The sequence below is a fragment of the Cyprinodon tularosa genome, unplaced genomic scaffold (assembly GCF_016077235.1).
Source record: "Cyprinodon tularosa strain WSP-4 unplaced genomic scaffold, ASM1607723v1 ctg112, whole genome shotgun sequence".
Lineage (NCBI taxonomy): Eukaryota > Metazoa > Chordata > Actinopteri > Cyprinodontiformes > Cyprinodontidae > Cyprinodon > Cyprinodon tularosa.
This window is the reverse complement of record NW_024037916.1, coordinates 873,180-886,600: the sequence shown is the minus strand read 5'-3', so window position 1 is coordinate 886,600 and position 13,421 is coordinate 873,180. Positions and strand designations below refer to the sequence as shown.

At 44.8% G+C, this 13,421-nt stretch overlaps 1 pseudogene; it reads left to right on the top strand.

Moving 5' to 3' along the window:
* Window positions 1–2,693: 2,693 nt before the first annotated feature.
* On the top strand, window positions 2,694–10,755 carry LOC119793012 (annotated as a pseudogene).
* Window positions 10,756–13,421: the final 2,666 nt, after the last annotated feature.

Below are 13,421 nucleotides of genomic sequence, written 5' to 3'. Positions count from 1 at the left end.
TCATTTTAACTACATTGCTAACTTTTTTATTTAAAATTTTAAACATAAGGATATATTTTAATCTCAAAGTTATGTATGAGTTATGTATACCTCTGTAACAACAGTCCTCAACATTTAGATTTGCAATCATTATATACAGTCTGTATTATTTAAAAAAAATGGATGTGATTTGTACTTTAAAAAGAACTGAAAATGTAAAAAAATTATACTGAATCAGTTGTGTTTGTGGCTTTTTCTTCCCTGCTAATCTGTTAAAGAGTAGAGGGCATTAAAATCCATAACCTGAAATATACATTGTGTGAAAATATTTATTTCTGCTGCTTGAAAAATTTGCTTTTCCTTGAAAAACTACTAAATCTTTTTCTATAAGAAGCCATAAATTATCTATTGATTTAGCTTTTATATGTTGCGTACCAGCACAACATGTGGCAACACCTAGAAGAAGAGCAAAATTGTATTCAAGCCCCCACTAGTGATAACTATGTTTAAGCCCCATTTAAAGCACTATGTTGAAAATTCAGCCTCAAGTGTGGAGTTTGGAGAGATATTTCAACATCTAAAGTCTGAAAAAGAGCATCTGTGCTCATACTTTTTTTTAGGACGTGTCACTGAATGACAGGTAAATTAAGCTCTTGTTGGGATCTGGAGGTTTTGTCCACTTTCTCCACCAGAGGGTGCACGAGATCTCCTGGGGGCATGAGGTGACTGCAACACCTGTTTTCAATCTCCTCATCAGGAGGCTCCTTCTTAAGGAGGCGGAGATGGAGTGTTTGCCAGTAATGGTTAGCAAGCCTGAGCCAGCCAGCTTATCTGTACCCAAGATTTTGAGAACCAGTCTGATCCAGTCTTTTTCTGTCTCACAGATATTCCTGCCTGACAATCTGAAATCCTGAAGAGAAGACTCTTTTTGGAGTCCGCCTGTCTGCTCTCAGTGAAACCCTGGAGGGTTGTATCTGCCTGGAACTCAGTCTGGAATCCGTCTGCCTGCACTCAGTAAGCCTCCGCCCTCAGCCCTCTGCCTACCGACTAGCCTCTGGACCCTCAAGGTCACCCCCCTCTGCCGCTCCGCTCAACTTCAGAACAGTGGTAAACCCCTGCGTGACCAGTCAACCTACCAAGGCCCAGTTCATTATATATTGTGCTTCATTGTAAATAAATCTTTGAACTTTTTCTCTGCCTTTTGAGTGATCTCTGCATGTGGGTTAGGCACTTTAAACCCATCATGACAGCTCTTTGCTCTGATCAGGCCATTATTGTCATAAAACGGGACAGATGGAACCAGCATTCAATGTGAGACAGTCAATAGGAACGTTCAAATATTTATTAAAACAAAACAGACTCAAACAGAACAGAAGCCCAGAGCTGTGGGACTGCGGACCGCAATGGCTGCAGAAAGGGGGCGGGGCACCGCCGAATCACTGATACTCTGGAGGGAGAAACAGAGGTACATGACCACAATTAATGTATCTGACCGAATATGATTATCCAAGTGAGTCACTTACCTGGTTTAACAGTTCAGTCCATCCTCTCAATCATAGGCAGGATCAGGATCAGCAATGGATGCATTGCCAACGGGATGCGGCTCTGAGCCGTCCAAAGTGTCCCCGATACAGCAACCCCAGTCAGCAGGCAGGGATCCAATCAAGGTCAGGGATTCAGATTAGACAGGAACAGTTCTGGAATCCACGAGTCCTCAGCCCGGTCAGTGGTTCTGACCCGCAAAGGAGCGGACAGACCAGGTTCCAGGAGGAGGTTTAGAGTCCCGTGCGTTGAGCAACCAGCTCAGACAGAAATGCACAGATGAAGACAGAATCCAGCAGTCCAAAGGAGTTTCAGGCAAACAGATCGGACGAGGGCAGACAGAACCAGTGGTTAAGAGGGAACAGAATCAGGAAATCAGAAACACTAGGAAACGCTGAAAAGCTCTCACCCCCAGGTAGGGAATAAACTCGCCTGGAGACAAAGGCTTGAGAATAATCTCCTTACTGGAGCAGGGATATGAACCTTGGAAATAAATCTAACGAACGAAACTGACAAACGGACAGGACGCAAACAGAATTCAAACAATGATCTGGCCCCGGTAGCTGGACAAATATAAAGCAGAACCAGCAGGTGGATGAAATGAGTGACAATTAGGAGCTGGGCAGAATAAAGCAAGTAAATGACAATTAAGGCCAGTTAACAGGTCAGATCATGACAGTTATTACTCATAGATGTGATCTAAACAACTTCATATTAACAGTGCATTAAGGGTTTTCTTCCTGTTGGAAAGCTAACCTTTGGGGTGAGGTATTGACCAGCCTTTCGTATGTTTTTCTCTTAACATTTTCCTATAAGTAATAGGCTTCATCTTCCCTTCAATACTGTCCAAACTCCCTCATTAAAGAGGGATATTTATAGAATGATACAGTCATCATTGTCTACGTATGTTAGAAATGTTATTCCATTGAGACCTCTGAGGCCTTCACAGAATATCTGGGTTTCTTCTAGGAAAAACAATTATGTGTCTTCTAAAGGCAACTAGCAGCACTGGCTTTTATCAAGAGATAACAGAATGAGATAAATAAAAATTTACTTCGGTCTTCAAAATATTACATGTTTTTAAGACATGTTTTTTATTGTTCATTCCTAAGCAACAAATTATGAATCAGCAATTTTATCAGAAATGAAAATCAGCCTTTGCAGCCATAACCCTTTACCTTTCACAGTATTCCTGGGGTAAGCCTGTTATCGTGTCATTCAGTACAAAGAGGAACATGTCAGAGTTCATTTAGTTAATAAGTATCTGTGCAGAGCACCTGTTTAAAAGACCACAGCTTGTTTTTCTGTAGACCCACAGCCAACATGGAGCTGAGTCTCTCTGTATGCATTCTGCTACTACTTGGTGGAAGAAGGAGCTCAAACAGAGGAAAGATTTTGGTGTGGTACACAGAGGCCAGCCACTGGCTAAACATGAAGCCTGTACTGGAGACCCTGGTCGACAGAGGACACCAGATGACCATTTTGATCCCGAGCACATCATTATTCCTGAACAGCAGCGAACCCTCTCGCTTCCATTATGAACCTTTTAACGTGTCCCTCTTAAAAGATGCTTATGAAAAGTTCGTTGTGAAGATCCTATATTTTAATATGTATGAAATGGATTCCATGAATACTGTTCAGATTTACATTATATTAATTAATCTAATGACGTCTGACATGCAGATATCTTTAAAGTTTTCGGATAGGGTGGTAAAAACCTGAACGCATCATGAAAGAGCTAATGGAAGCAAAGTATGACGTGCTGTTTGCTGATCCAATCTATGCCGGCAGTGACCTGACTGCAGACATGTTGGGTATCCCCATCGTCTATTCATTGTTATTCTCAATAACAGGGAAAGGATGTGTGGTCAGCTACCTGCTCCACCTTCCTTTGTCCCTGGTTCTATGAGCAAACGCACAGACAAGATGGACTTCTCAGAGAGACTGTGGAACATCCTCTTCTTTGAATGACTTTGTGCTGGAAGAAGTTATGTGGAAAGAGGTTGACAAATATTAATCTGATTTTTTTTGTACGTTTCTCACCTCTGATATCAGAGACCACAAAGACATGCAGATGATAATATACATGAAAATATGTTTTATATTGTTTGTTTTGTACCCCTGTGCTGCTCAAATCTAACAGGAACACCCACCAGTGCCTGTAAGATGATGGGTAATGCGAATATTTGGTTGCTAAGAACCTACTGGGATTTTAATTTTTCTTGCCCATTCCTTCCCAAGTTTAAATTTGTTGGATAGATCCACTGCAGACCGGCTACACCTTTACCAGAGGTAGGGTTTATAATTCACATCTTTAAACATTCCTACCAAACCACATATACTCTTATTTAAACAATGGATTCTACCAACACAGTTTCACTAACAGTTGTCTAATGAAAGTGAAAATATTGTTATTTTACAGAAAATTGAAAGATTTGTCCAAATTTCTGGAAATGCTGGGATCATGGTCTTCTCTTTGGGATCTGTACTCAGGAACCTCACCACAGAAAAAGCTAACGTGATCAGGGGCGGATTAAGAAATTTTGGCCCCCTGGGCCTGACATGGTCTTGGCCCCTCAACCCCCCGCGCGTGCGGGCGCACACACAAGCACGCACTATGCAAGAAATACTGTATACTGTGAACAGACATGCACACTGTCCTGTACAGAAGAGTGCACATACTGCACACACACTATTAGGTATACCACACAGACACTGACAAGCACAGGGTTCACACAGACACAGGGGGAGGGGATAAATGTCCTAAAAATAAACATTTTGGAAAATGATTATGCCCACTTCAGTGATGGTGCATTGGGTCATTTGAGAGATATTAGGTATTGGAAGTTGGTAGCTATCATGAAATAAACCCCCCACCCCACCCAAAAAACTAAATCGGACATGATTTTTGCCCCCTTTTCCTCCCTTCTATAATTAAAAATAAAATAATATCTTAGGAAAACACTTTGGCATAACGGCAGCTGTGCAGCAAATTGAGGCTCAAAGTCTGTATCTATTTGTGGTTAAGCTTGAGGAGAAGGAGAAAGGTAAAATGATAACATGCATCGGAGAGCACCACAAAGAAAGGTGTAGGCCAGTTCATGGTACAAGGGCTGCATGCAGGTCATAATAGCCCATTTCCAAGAATGCTATAGTGGCTGGACAGGCACTGGACATGTCCTGAACTCAGTGTCAGACGTGGCTGCCGAATACTTGGATGAAGTGAAGCAGCTGACAGATCTCATGCTGCCCCATCTGAAGACTGTCCTGGCCAGGCAGAGGATGGATGAGGAGACCTTCCCAATGGACCCTGTCAGTGAACAGGCTAGTAACATTGATGGCACCCCTGTGCACAACATTGGGATGGAGAGACAATGTGGCAAGGTGGACTACAAACTGAAGAAGGTTGGCACACTGAACGCAGTCAATAGGTCAATAATTTTACAGAAGTGCCTGGAGCTTCAGAGGTTTCAAGGCAGCAGCACAAGCAAAAAGGGAGGTTGAACTCAACTGGAGTAAATTCATGAAGGCAAAATTCAAGAGTAGGGCAGATGAGAAACAAGAGATGGCTCAAAGAAAGGAGAGTAAGAGACTAGACATGCTGGGCACACTGAAATCTTTTGATGGCCCCTTCACGATAGTGGGGAAGTTGAAAAGTTCCTTGTGGATGAAAGTCTGCACAAGAATGCAAAGCTGCAGAGAATGAAGCTTGAGGTTAAGTTTGCCAGAGAAAGCACCAAGCTTCTGCCTAAAGTCAATCCTATCTTCACAATCCAGGTGACACTTCCCAGAAATGGCGAAAGTGCAATTCTCCAAGTCATAATGGATACTTAGAATTTTATGGTGGTGGTAAGTATTCATGAAAACAGGTAGCCTAACATTAGTGAATGGGTGAATTCTGGAAATAACCTAAAAATCTTACACAGTGCACCTTTAAGCAAGGGGTTTCTTTCGTGCTTTCAATTTTGCAAAATCATCCACCACATCATTGAAGTCCAACTCTCTTGTCAGCTCACTCTCAATTGCCATTAGAGATAACGCATTTAATCTTTTCTGAGTCATTCTTGTGCGCAGCTCATTTTTTACTCTTGACAAAAGAGAGAATGAGCGTTCTCCCTCACAGTTACTGACCGGTAGAGTGAGAAAAATCTGTAGCGCAATGTATGTATTAGGAAACGTAGGCTGTAGTCCAAAATGTATTATTGTTTTGAGCAGTCCTGAAGGGGTCCTCTCCTCATCAGTGTTGTTGAGCTGTATAAAAGATTTGAACTGTATAAGCTCCTGTCCAAGACTTTCATTGAGGTCAGATGGGTATGATTCAGTGACAATCTTGGCCTTGTGAAGGACTGAAGCATTGGACTCTGTATCCAAAGAGAAAAGGACACTGAACAAATTGTTCAGATGTTTGTAGGCCTCCAGACGGTGATTAAGGCTTGAACTCAGTTGATCAATAGAGGCAACAAATGTCTCTATTTGAAACAGTTGCCTTCCCTCAAGCACAACATCTGGGGATGCTGATTCATCAGCAAACTTTTTACGTTTCCTCGTCCGTTCAGCCCTGTAAGATGGGGTGCCACCCAACATGTTTAAGGCTTTCTGCTCAAAATGATCAAATAGATCTCTTTGGGAGAGAACAAAGGTGCGCAGAGATTCCAGCAATCTAACTGCTGTACCAAGGTCCATGTCTGCTTTTTGAAGTTGCAGACTTGTGGCCTGAAATCTGGACAGAACAGTGTCCCAAAAGCCTGCCATGAAGGCCATCTCAAGTGAATCCAGCTTCCGCACTAGACTGTCAGCTTCAGTTCGTGTGTCTCGTTTCTCTGTGTCATCAGTGGAAATAACCTGTAGTGCTGCTTTTATTTTACTGTAGTTCTGCCACAGTGCTTTGGTAGATTCTGCACGGCAAGTCCAACGCGTGTTGGATAAAGCTTTAAGTGTGAGATCTATGTTGGAATTGCCAAATACCCTGTCCCATCGGTGTGTGGATGCAGTTGTGAAGTTGTAAATAGACTGAATCAAGTCAAAATACTTAGAGACTTCATTTCCACATCTGTCAATGCTGTTGACTCCCACCAAATTCAAAGAGTGAGCTGCACATGGAATATAGTGTATTAATGGGTTGCTTTTCTTTAAGTGAGCCTGCAACCCATTATACCTCCCTGACATGTTGCTGGCATTATCATAAGCCTGCCCCCTGCAATTTGACAGCTCTAACCCTAGATTTTCCAACACAGACATGACACAGTTAGCCAAACTTTCACCTGTATGGCTAGTAATGGGCTCAAAACCCACAAAGCGTTCAACAACACTGCCCTCTTTGCTAACAAAACGGAATATGAATGTCAATTGGTCCACATGAGATAAATCTGGGGTTGAATCCACAATGATAGAGTAGTATTTGCATGCTTGCAGTTCATCTGCTATAGCCTGTTTGGTTTTTGCACCCATCAATTCAATTAATTCCTCACAAATGGTGGAGGACAGATATGAGGTATTACCTCGACCCATCTGCCCAAACTTTCTGATGTGATCCTTTAGAAAGGGATCAAATTCAGCCAGGACCTCCAGAATACCAAGGTAGTTCCCATTGAGAGGAGACCCTAACGATTCATTTTTACCCCTAAATGCAAGGCCCCTTTCTGCAAGGAATTTAATGACTGCAACAACTCTTTGTAACACCTGCCTCCAATAGCTGCTCTCTGCCTGAAACTGTTTGAACAGGTCTGCATCAACTGTGGCACCTTTGGCGCGGTTCAAGACTGCTTGCATGCAGGTTATGTGCTCAGCACTTCGCTCATGTTCACCAAATCTTTCTGAGTGTTTCCAATCACAATAGCCTGTCACAAAAGAATGCGTTTTTGGGGAAAACAGTTTGCACGCAAAGCAGTAAACATTACCAGTAGAGGGAGAGTACATCAGCCACTCTCTTTGTACTCGTTGTCCATTGGGCAAGTGTGAAGTAAAATGTTCATTGTTTTGGCATCGGGTTTTGCCTCCTAGCCCACTGTTCCTCACAGAAGCTGGATAATGGCTGTGACGGTTGTGAAATGATTTTGCACCTCTTTGAATAAGAACTTCCTTCATTGACTCAGTGAGGGTCTCAGCCCATTTAGCGGGATCACTAGGTAGAGTTGTCACTGTAGATGGTGTTGAAGAAAGATTCAGCTCATTTTCTATGCTGTCCAGAGGTGCAGTGACCTCACATTCATCCGAGCAACTGGCTACTGCTGAATTGGTTGAATCATAAGCATCAGAAGCATTTGGTTCAGTGTCTACACTTGTAGTGGTCTCAGGATCTTGGGAGCTACATGCTAGCTCAGGTGCATTGCTAACCTTAGCTGAATTTGCAGTAGCATTTATAGAATTGCTTTCAGCAGATGTCTTTGTACTGAAGAAGCTGGAGATATTTGGAACACTCTCAAGTAAAACTGATTCCTTTTTTTTCTTTTCTTGCTGAATTTTTTTTCTAGCTCCTCCACTTAAACGTTTATGATCCATATTTCCCTTCTTTCTTTGCACATTGGCTCTTTGCCTATCACAACAGATAAACCAACTATGTGTGTGTGTGTGTGTGTGTGTGTGTGTGTGAGTTTGTTTGTGTGTTTATGATCGGTGCTGCTTCCTTCAAGTGTGTGAGGTGATTTAGAAAACTAGCAACCCAGCATCAACACTCCAAAGCAGAGAATAACAGCTTACTAGCATAGACAATTGAGAGCAGAGAATCAACTGATTCGTCTGATAGACAGCAGGAGAGCAGAGTGGTCAGTGATGATCGAATCAAGAAAATGTCTAAATGGCAAGGGAACAGACTGATTTGTACTGACGAGAAAGAGAGAGAGAGCCAATTACAGTGAAATATATTCCAAAAGAGCCAAGTGACTAGCTGAAGGCAGGGACAAATGCCTTGGAGTGACCAACAAGAGTGCAAAGTACCAAATGGCAAAATGTGGGAAGACCAACAGGCAGATCTGCTTTTACCACTTATCTTCACAACCAAAAAGTCGCTAAATGATGTTTTTAGTCGCTAGCCAGGTATGGCCAAAAGACACGAAATCTAGCGGCAAAGTCGGTCAATCACACTGACAGTGAAACAAATATTTTGAAAAGATAATAATTGTACAACTTTGTGCACCAAAATGTTGCTATCTGCAGGCAGCTTGCTAGCTATGATGGCAGCAACGATGTCTGCCAGACAGGAGAGAGTGGTCAGTGACGATCGAATCGAGAAAATTACAAAATGGGTCAAAGACCAAAAAGTTATTAACTGACAGCAGTGACAAATGTCAGACTGTAAACTTTTTCGAAAGAAAAGGACAAAATGGGAAGATTCTGATAGTAACAGCAAAATGGAAAATATAAGAATTTCCAAGTAATGCTCAACTCAAGTGCATGTGTGTGTGTGTGTGCGCGCGTTAAACTTCTTGTTGAATGATTTCAAATTATCTCTGAGTCTGAACTGAGGGAAAGGAAACCAAATTTTGAGCAGTCTCACGAGTTCAAAATACCAAATGAGGAGATTCTAAAAGAACAGACCGGTTTATGAAAGACTCGATGGGGGAGGGGCACAGCTAAGAATACTTGAGTGAGATTCTGTGATCCAAATTCGAGATAGAGCTTTTTGATAATGATAATTTGTCAGAGTAAGGTTGTGTAATCAAAATTTGAGAATGAGCTTTGTCAATCAATCAAGAATATTTGCATTAAGTTCTGTGATCAAAATTCAGAAACAACCTTTAATAATTGATAAAGAATATGTGAGTGAGGTTGTGTGATCCATCCAATTTGAGAATTAGCTTTGATAATAATGATTGAGAGCCTCTGGCCCTCTGTGGATCATGGCCGCGGGGCCAATTTTGCCTGGCCCCTTGGGGCCTCTGTGGGTCACGGCCGCGGGGCCAAGTTGACTTTGCCCCTTGGGGCCTCTTACCCTCTATGGATCGTGGCCGCGGGGCCAAGTTGGCCTGGCCCTTTGGGGCCTCTGGCCTTCTGTGGGTCGTGGCCGCGGGGCCAAGTTGACCTGGCCCCCTTGGGCCTCTGACCCTCTATGGATCGTGGCCGCGGGGCCAAGTTGGCCTGGCCCCTTGGGGCCTCTGACCGTCTATGGATCATGGCCGCGGGGCCATGTTGGCCTGACCCCTTGGGGCCTCTTACACTCTATGGATCATGGCCACGGGGCCAAGTTGGCCTGACCCCTTAGGACCTCAGGCCCTCTGTGGGTCGTGGCCGCGGGGCCAAGTTGACCTGGCCCATTGGGGCCTCTGGCCTTCTGTGGCTTGCGGCCGCGGGGCCAAGTTGGCCTGGCCCTTTGGGGCCTCTGGCCTTCTGTGGGTCGTGGCCGCGGGGCCAAGTTGACCTGGCCCCCTGGGGCCTCTGACCCTCTATGGATCGTGGCCGTGGGGCCAAGTTGGCTTGGCCCCTTGGGGCCTCTGACCGTCTATGGATCGTGGCCGCGGGGCCAAGTTGGCCTGGCCCCTTGGGGCCTCTGACCGTCTATGGATCATGGCCGCGGGGCCATGTTGGCCTGACCCCTTGGGGCCTCTTACCCTCTATGGATCATGGCTGCGGGGCCAAGTTGGCCTGAACCCTTAGGACCTCAGGCCCTCTGTGGGTCGTGGCCGCGGGGCCAAGTTGACCTGGCCCCTTGGGGCCTCTGACCGTCTATGGATCATGGCCGCGGGGCCATGTTGGCCTGACCCCTTGGGGCCTCTTACCCTCTATGGATCATGGCCGCGGGGCCAAGTTGGCCTGACCCCTTAGGACCTCAGGCCCTCTGTGGGTCGTGGCCGCGGGGCCGAGTTGACCTGGCCCCTTGGGGCCTCTTACCCTCTATGGATCATGGCCCCTTGGGGCCTCTTACCCTCTATGGATCGTGGCCGCGGGGCCAAGTTGGCCTGGCCCCTTGGGGCCTAAGATTATTATTTTTGCAAAAGTAGTTTTGCTTGGGTCGCGGCCGCGGGGCCAAGTTGGCCTGGCCCCTTGGGGCCTCTGGCCCCCTGGGCCTGGGCCCGGTAGGCCCGGTCATTAATCCACCTATGAACGTGATCCCCTCATTCCACAAAAGGTCAGACAGATCTCCAAATGTCAGCAGATCTCAGTTATAATTTATTTCATGGTACCACATGTGGGCTGCTATGTGCGGCAGTGGGTAGCATTGCTGACTTGAAGCAAGAAGGTTCCAGTTCGATTCAAGGCCTGGGGTCTTTCTGCATGGAGTTTGCATGTTCCCCTGTGCATGTGTGGTTTCTCTCCGGGTACTCCGGCTTCCTCCCACAGTCTAAAAACATGACTGTTAGGTTAATTGGCTTCTCTAAATTCTCCTTAGGTGTGAGTGTTGTTTGTCTCTGTGTTGCCCTGTGATGAACTGGATAGTTGTCCAGGGTGTACCCCGCCAGCACCCCTAGCGACCCCGCTTGGGATAAGCGTGACATAAACTGGATGGATGGATGATACCACATGTATACTTTTTCTTGGTTGTTCATGATTAACCACAGAGTAGTAAAGAAACTTTGGTCAACTTTACAGTATCTCAAACTTTGAATTCCCAGAAAGTTAAAAAACTTAAAAATTAAACCACTGAACTTTGTTTTCCAAGTTTGAAGACGTTTCGCTTTCCATTAAGGAAACTTTCTCAATGGAAAATGTCTGGATTAGCGTGAGTTTTATAGAGTGGTGAACAAAGCCTTGTTATGGCTTATTGTTTTGGTTACCAAAACATCTCAACTGGTCAGCCAGGCCAACAATGACCCTAACAACATCTTTTTCAGAGACATCGGCCAGTATTGGGTATTTCAGGCCAACAATAACCTCAATAACTCCCCATTACTAGGGGTTGGACCTGTATTTTCAGTTCAATTTGTTTTATAAGCCATAACAAGGCTTTCTTAGGCTAATCTATAAAAGCCTGCAACTCAGTGGTAATCTAGACATTTTGAGAAGAGGAGAGAAAGCTTCCTGGATAGAAAGCAAAACGTCTTTACACTTGGAAAACAAAGTCCAGTGGTTTCTTTTTTAACATGTTTTTCCTTTTTTGGAATGACTATGATCTGGATGAGAATCTTCACCTCAAACTCTTAAGTGACCACAATCATCTGACAGAAGATGATTATCTGAGTTGGCCACTTACCTGGTTTAACAGTCTCAGTCCAAGAATGTCCCCAAGTGCTGCAGTCCCAGAGGTCATGCTGGAAGCCGATCCTGGTCAGGGATCCAGATCAGGCACGAACAGAAACAGGTGGCAGGATCCAGACTTCCAGGCATCCACAGGCTTCCAGGAGGGTTCAGAGTCTGACAGGGTCCGAAAGCGTGACCAGGTGGTCACGCACAGGAGCAGACAGGATCAGGTGCAGATGAGCAGGCTCAGTGGAAGAGGGTTGCTGAGACAGGGCGTGGAACCAGAACTTGATGCAAGGACTTTAAACTGGTCTCCTCCCTGGAGCCAGGCTTACTGAGATAAAAGCTGAACCTCCCCACATATAGAGCCAAAAACCCAGAGGAATCCATGGGGGAGGAACAGTGGACGATCAGGAGACGAGACAGACACAAAAACCCTCTTTCCACTGGCTGCCAGGATCCAGGACATGAACCAAGGTAAAAAAAAACTGAACAGACAGACTAACAGAAAGACAAGTAATGATCTGGCACTGAATGCTCAGGCTGAACTTAATATAACCCAGAGGAAACAGGTGAGATGAATAAATTATAATTGAGGCAGGGAGGGAAAACGGCAGGTGAAAGATTATCAATTAAGGAGGAGCAAACAGGCCAGATCATGACAGAGCCCCCCCCTTCAAGGGTGGATTCCAGACGCCCAAACCAGAACCAAACACTACGAAAAAAGTAAACCAAGCAGGGAGGGTGGGGGGCTCAACACCGGACACAGATCAAAAAGAAAAAAACTCAAACAGAACACGGGCTTCTGACATTGGGAGGCACAGACCCAAAACACAGACGAACAAGTAGAACCTCCCGCATGTCAGAACCGGGCCGAAAATTAAACTCATAAAGAAAAAAACACCTTATCCTACTGACTGTCCCCTGATGGGTCCTTTTTTGGCCAGATCATTCTGTCATGAATCACGGACAGATGGACCCAGTATTCAATGAAAGACAGTCAGTAGGTAAGTTCAAAATATTTATTAACAAAACAAAAACTAAAGTGGAGCTACAATATGGCTCGCGGACACTGCAGGAGGGGGGCGGGCACCGCCCAATCTCAGCCATTCTGCAGGAGAAACACAGGTAAGTGACCACGATCATCTGACAGAAGATGATTATCTGAGTTGGCCACTTACCTGGTTTAACAGTCTCAGTCCAAGAATGTCCCCAAGTGCTGCAGTCCCAGAGGTCATGCTGGAAGCCGAACCTAGAGGACTCCGCGGGGAGGAACAGTGGACGATCAGGAGACAAGATAAACACAAACTGGCTGCCAGGATCCAGGACATGAACCAAGGTAAAAAAAAAACTGAACAGACAGACTAACAGAAAGACAAGTAATGATCTGGCACTGAATGCTCAGGCTTAACTGAATATAACTCAGAGGAAAAAGGTGAGAGGAATACATTATAATTGAGGCAGGGAGGGAAAACGGCAGGTGAAAGATTATCAATTAAGGAGGAGCAAACAGACCAGGTCATGACACCTGGCTCCCCTGTACCATCCAATGTCACTGGCCTTGTTTTTGTAGTTATCCCTAAGACTTTTCTGCTCTTTGTCTGGTATGTCACCACTGAAACCCCCCACCTTTTTAGGTGGTATTCACAGAGCAGCTGGGTTTACACAAAGATATACACCCACTGACAATATATCAATTCTGTCACTTCCAAAGGTAACTAGCGGCACTGAATTTTGTTGAGGGGTTTTAGAGTTTGGGATTCTAAAACATATATAACCATTTCAGATTT